We start from the raw sequence: 6992 nt of genomic DNA, 5'->3' as shown, positions 1-6992 counted from the left end.
AGCTGTGGTGCCAGGGGATGCATCTGCCGTGTCAGAGCAGAGCAGGACCCTAACAGTGTCCTCTTGCTGCTGTAATAAACCTGCCTCATGTGAAAGGAGAAAAGAAGTGGAATAGGAACTGATAGACGAGTATTATTTTGGGACACAAACACAGCTATTGCAGCGTTATCTTTATTGGTGCAGTATAGTGCCAAATGCTGTTACTGGGGCAGGTGTGGTTGGGTTAATGATTGCAGGGGAAGTTCTGCTCCAGAGCCCAGTCTGCTGGGAGAGCTGAATCTGTACTGAGACACTGGGCAAACCCATTTTCCTGGGCCTGTTCCTGCTCTGCTGTCACAGATCTTGGTATTAAGGCATGGAGCAGATCCACATGGGAGCTCCCCATGCACTCCAGGACACAAATCCCCAGGGCAGGAAGAATCTCAGCAATCACGACAGAGATACACGTGGGGGGCTCTTCCCGTGCAGCTCCTGTGCAGCTTTCACAACCATCTCCGTGTTCATTATCAGGGTCATTCCATATCACTTGGGAATTTGGCCTATTTCTTCATGTTAAAGATAAATAATTCAGGCGCTGTGCGTTTAGTTCTCCGAAGCACAATCAGTTCTCCATCATCCAGAGTGCGTAGGACAGGCTGGAAAATGGAAAGCTTCATCTGGTGCTGCACACAGCAAGGAGAGCAAGGGAAAGGCAAGGCCAGAATGTAGGGGCTGCCTCCCATCCCTCCCTGAAGCAGCAGCTCTGCATGCAGCTGGAAGCTGCTACCTTTACACCCTCCCCTCAATGTGCTCAGTGGATTGCAGGTGCTGGGGGTTCTGGCAGGTTTTGCTTTCACTGATTGGGCTAATTTGGGTGCCGCTGAATAAGCTTTTAATGCAATATTAAAGGTGGGAGAATTGCTGCTCGTGATGTGCTGTGGTCAGAAGAAACAGGAAGTGTTTGCTCCGTGGCCACACTCTCATCATGGTTTATTAAACATGAATAGTTTCATGAGCTGTGCACTGAAACTAGAGCGCTGCTTTGGCTGGTGCTGTACATCACTGACAAACCTGGCCCTGCTGCAAACCGTTAATATTGTAATGAAACAGGATGGAAAGGACAGCAGATGTGCAAAAGGTGAAGCGGTGCGTCAAAAGCACCAGAGCTGGGGAACCTTCCTCCCCCTCCCCCCCGCTTCCTGCTCTGCCCCATCACCAAGCTGCGCTCAGCCAGTGATGTGTCCCTCTTCTTTCTCCTCTGTAGGGCTGTCCTCAGAGGTAATACTTAGCTCAGTTCCTGGTGGCTTTTCATACAGCAGCTCCATACATTTTACCTTTCAGGTGATGGAGATGTAAAGCTATGGATTTGCATGAGCTAATAGTGGCTTTGACAACATGTCTGAGGAACAAGGTCTGGCAATAAAAAGGCAATGGTAACCTCAAAGAGATCTGTGTTCTACAGAAACCTTTGGGATATGCCCAGCAGTGGCATGGTAAGCCAATCTGCCAGCCCTGCTGATCCTCCAGGTGGCAACTGCATTTGTGTTATCATGAACTAACACCATCATCATTATATCCTTACTACCATATGGGTTATTATTCCGTGTGTTTGGGAAGCTCTGATCATTTCAGTTCATTGAAAACCCTGGATTTATGGGTCATGCTAATACTTGCAGATGTCCGTGCAATGACTGTGCGTGAGATGTCTGCTTACTTTGCATTGCACACCAGGATGGATTTATGCTGCCATCTACCCCTGTGGGAGGTGTTCAGACACATACTCCTCGGCTGCTCTCCTCGATCAATCTACTTAAATCATTAAAACTCTGGGCTTAATGAATGCAAATGCAGTACTGCAGGAGGGAAATTGGTTCACCAGGGGCACTCCAAGCTGGAATCGCTCCATTGACTGAAACTGTTGGGAGATGTTTCTTCAGGTTCAGTCCTGTGAGTCGGGTGGAACTTGGGATGATCGTGACAGTCTTTGGCCTAAATCTGTGCAGACATAAACCTTATTAATGCCGATCAAATGAAACCATCCTCATATTTCAAAGACCCACAATACGGACTGGGGAAGATGGGGAATTGTGGTACATTCATCAGGGAAAGTCTGGTTCTGGGAACAGGTTCATTTTTAATAATGTTAAGTGTGCATGCACTTACAGGATTGAGTTAACACAGCCGTGAGCAGTTTATTTAAAGACGTACTGCCTAACACAGATTTCTGTACCTTAATGATCACTTCCTAACAGTGCTGTTATAAATGCTTCCATGATTCACATCTCCTGTTGCTGAACAGGCAGCAAATCTCCAGGAAGGAAGTACAGAACTGGATTTTTTTTTGTCCTGCAAGATACTCCTTGGAGTTCTATTATAACTCTAATTTGTGCCAGAAAGTCATTCACAGGAAACATATAAAAAAATAGCCAATAAGGATGGCTTTATTTTTCAAGTGCTGACAGCAGAAAATGCACCTCTGAAAACCTCCCCTGGGATGTTTCCCGGTCTTTGTGTTGCTGTACTTCTGTGAGGCACTGCTGGTGTCACACCAGAGAGCAGCAGTCTCCATCAGTCTCCATCCCGTGGGGCTTTGCCTGCTGTATTTATCCTTGTGAGAATAAGGGATCCCTTAAATGAAAGGATCAGGTAGAAGGCTGGAAGCAACCTCTTCCCAGCTCCTTATTAATAGCAGCAACCATTGCCAGAGGGCATTGTGGAGCCTGAAAGCATAACCGTGTTCAAAGAGGGATTAGACAAATTCCTGAATGGCATTTGCCTGGGCGGCTGTTAAACCCGATAATCTCAATGCAAACCTCCTGTTGAGGATGGCCCTGAGCCACGGTTTGCCAGGGACAGGGGAGCACTGAGGATAGAGTGACTGCTGTGCTGCATGTCCTGCCCTCACTGTCTTGTGCCACAGCCTCCGCTGGCCCTGCCAGCCCTGCAGTGCTGGCTGCAGCTCTGCATTGCCAGGAAATAGCAGCAGGATCCCCACTGCTGAGCACACACAAGGTGTGATGTGTGAACAGCAAGTGAGGGAAAGCTGTGACTTCTCTTTCACTATCACTTGAAATATTTCCGGAGGAGCCGAGCTCCCTCTTGCCAGGTTGCTTCCATCAGCTGATGTGCAGACACCGCTGCCTTGTCCAGCTAAAATGGAAAGAGAAGTCAGAAACAAGAGCCACTCTTTCACTCCTATTGAGTTTTATTTGAATGAAAGGTGATATTCATTACCGGGGAAGAATCATAGGAAAATCCCAAAGCTGCGTCGCTGAAAGAGAAAAATCCCTTAAGCTCCCTGCAGAAGCCATAGACACATCCCATAGAGTACCCAACAATTGACCACGCTGGTTGTGCACCGAGGTCATTTCAGAAGGAACTGTGGCTGTGAGATGACAAAGACAGTGTTGTTCCAGCTGCAGCCCAGAGCAGTGGTGACCCTGTGCATGCATGTTCTGGACAGGGAGGAGATGATACGGATTAAAGAAGGAGAAAACAAGGAGAAAACAAGGAGAAAAAAGGAGAATAGATAGGAAGGAGATGGGAAGAAGAAAACAAGGAGATGAGAAGGAGAAAGGAAGGAGAAAGGAAAGATGCCCCATTGGAGTCATCAGCAGCTCACAGCTCTCCCTTCTTGATGCCATAGGTGTAGCTCCTGAGCTGGCCGGAGATTTCCTACAAGAATGTAAGTATTAATTAAGAGCAAGGATTACAATCCAGATCATTGCGTGGGTCAATCCGAGCTCCAAGCTTTGTGAGCATAACTAACCTTCTATATTTTAGTTTAGGGGGATACAAATCCTGTTCTCTGGAGGTGTGCAGAGGCTCACTGTGCATTACCTCCTCCAGATGCTGGATCTGGAGCTTTGCTCCAAACGAAGGTCTCACTGCAGCAGCATGGAGCTACAGGAATGCCCCAGCAAGGCAAGGGTCCACCTGGTCCTGCTTTTCCACAGCTCCATTCACCAGGGTGAAAAGTTACGGAGAATAATCAAAGAAAAATATACAAAATCATAGCTGATATTTTATGGTCGCATGACAGCTCAGAATTCACTGCTGTGGTGCAGAATACTGCAGTGCAAACAGGAGCATAGGAAAGTCAGCTACACTGCGGGCTTTTATTCCTACCCACCTGCTGGGTTTTTGGCACCATGTCTGATGGGAATATTTGCTCTCCATGTGGTGACAACATGAATGCCACCATGCCAAGGAAGAGCCCATTGAGCCCCCACAGGTTAGGAGTGGGGCTGCAGCATCTTACATCCCACCTCATCCCATCACAGCCTTTGTGAGGTTTGGGCTGTGGCTGGAAGTTGTGTGCCATGGTCAGCACAGTGTGTTTGTACAGCCAGGCAAGATCTTCTCATCAGTGCAACACCCTCCCTCTTGGTTCATTTATTTTTAAAGGGAGTTTGCCCCACTGACCCACCCACTGACCCTGCTTCTCTCCAGGTGGGAGACCAGAGAAACGTTATTTTCAGTCACTAAACATTGAGAAAAAAAATAATAATAAATTCTGATAAAAAACCAACATTCTACCTCAGGCATGAACTTTCAATGACTTTGTTTCATAATCTTTTCCAAGAAAGATCCCTGTTAAACTAACCAAGACTTTCAGCTCTTTTTGTTGTTGGCTTAAAGAGTTGGCACCGAACGCTGCTCAGTGCTATTTGCTCTGTTCAATTCCCCCTGCAGGTTTTGCTAAACGTTACAGTATGACACAGTACAGACTCCTATTGACAGTGATATCATCTGCACATAAGATCCAGGAGTCATCAGCCTCACATGTATGTGAAGAGTATATTCCATTGTGATACGCAGCATGCTTGGTTGGCTGCATTGAAAAGATTTCCAGATAGTTATTGATTTTCCCATCCCTAATTAGTTCAGAGATTACTAGCATAGAAAACATTGCTCTGGAAATTGATTTCTGTAGTTGTTCGTTGCACCAAACCTACAGTATTGCTGCAAAGCACGTCACATGTTTTCTGCAAAGACTTTGAACTTTGAAGAAATACTGACACAGTGAACACCCAGGAGAAATCACATGGCTGATGATTTTGCCATCTCAGATTAAGCAAAGTCTTGCCAGCTATCTGATTTCAGAAGTTCATTCTTACAGGTCTTGCAGGATCAAGATCCAAAGGAGAGACTGACTCTTATCTTGCAACTGAAAGCACCTGTGAGGCCAAGTGGGTCAGGATCCAAGCAAGCATCAGCTGATGGTGCAGTTCTGCCATGCACGGACCCTGTTGTGCTGGGACAGGTGCTCACCATGGAGCATTTGTCATTAATCTGTGCCTTGTGCTCCCTGTCACCCTTTGCCCAGTTCCCTTGTGGAGTGGTCCCAGATCCACGAAGCATCCTACATCCTACATGCATCCCAACATAGACTTAGCTGAGAACTCTGTGCACCCCTGGGGAATGGAAATCTCTCTGCCCCTTTTTCCAATCCATGGAACCACCCTTATTCATCATCACAATGCAGATGCTGCAATGCTAACAGCCAGCTACCAAAGCTTTTGGGTTGCAACCTGCAGCAACATGTTTCCCAGCACTTTGCTTGTCTGCTTCCCCACCCTGGTCTCAGTGCTGATGCTTTGCAAGTTTGAAGTTTGTACCCTTTCTACTGTTGCTGGAGTTGTTTATGGGTGTAGTAAATGCCAGTCATGCCAGTGCCTTGCCCTGGACTATACCCTATTTATCACAGGTAGCTGAGCACTTCATAGAATGTCCCATCAACCATAGCTCTGAATATGCCCCAAACCTTTCTTTCTCCCCTCTCAACCCTTCATCTGAGCCCCATGCACCAGGAAGGCAAGCACGATACACCCAGGAGCATCTTGGCAGTGGAAGTCGTCCTTGCATGTGCCATTTCCTCCCCATAATTAAAGAGAAACTTAATCAGCTCAAAATCTCATCCCTGAAGAAGGAGATGCTCGTTTGCATTTGGCGAGCTGTCAGAGAGTGGCAAGCTGCAGCACCTCCTGCAGTCAGCAGAGGAAGATGATGTGGTTCCTAACAGTGTCCTTTTCCCACAGGTCCCGTGCAGCCATCACAAGGGTACAACCTGCCAACAGGCTTTTCACAGCTTATCCCCCCAGTTAGCAGCTTTTCTGGTTTTAATTCCCTTCCAGGGTGGTAAAGGGAGATGATAGAAAGGGAGACTTGCTTATGGAAAACAGAAGAAATGACATCCAATGAAACCCAACTTCCTCTAAGGCTGTTATCTCTTTCTAGCTGGGTAATGGCAGCTGGGAAACCCCCAACAAGGGCAGTGAGGGCACAGTTATGAGGGGTGTCAGGACTCATTTAAGGGCACACAGACAAATCAGTCAAGTCACTTCTTTACAAAGACTGCAAATGAAGGAGGTTGAGCAGACAGCAAAACCCCCCAGAGCTGCAGTATTTTCCTATTCTGTCACAGTCAGAAAAAGAAATAAATGGCTGTGATAAATTTCCTTCCAGAATCGGTAAAATCCCAAAAGGAAGAAGTCTTAAAAACCCCAAACCACTTCATACCAAAAAAAAAAAAATAGGCAAATTGGGCAATTTTTGGTTTGCTTGAGAAAGTGTTTCTGCTGCTGTGTAACTCCCAAACACACTCAGTTCCGGTAGAAGCTCAGGCAATGCCTCAGGAGATGGGCAGTGCTGCAGTGGAAGTAAATTTAGCAAAGCATGAATGCCACCGGGCATCCTCTGTGTGCAGCTGCCGGTGTCAGATGGGGCCACAAATTCCCCTCCTGCAAGTGCAGCTGTTGCATCAGCACATTTTTAATCTTTGCAGAAAGAAACGTTACTGCCGCAAGCATTACGATGCAATAATCCTCTAAGAGAAAAGCATTGGAGGAAAGGAGGAGAAAATGGGGTTTGATTCTTTTTCTCCCAAAGCAATGTTAGGGGTGGGGGCTCAAGTGATTCCCTGGGATGTGGATAGCCATGAAGTGTTTCACCCCCGAGAATTCAGGCTGGATATTAGGAAGAATATCTCCTCTGAAAGAGCAGTGATGCAG

This window comes from Excalfactoria chinensis, chromosome 15 (genome assembly GCF_039878825.1).
Source record: "Excalfactoria chinensis isolate bCotChi1 chromosome 15, bCotChi1.hap2, whole genome shotgun sequence".
Taxonomy (NCBI): Eukaryota; Metazoa; Chordata; class Aves; order Galliformes; family Phasianidae; genus Excalfactoria; species Excalfactoria chinensis.
This window is presented reverse-complemented; position numbering follows the sequence as displayed.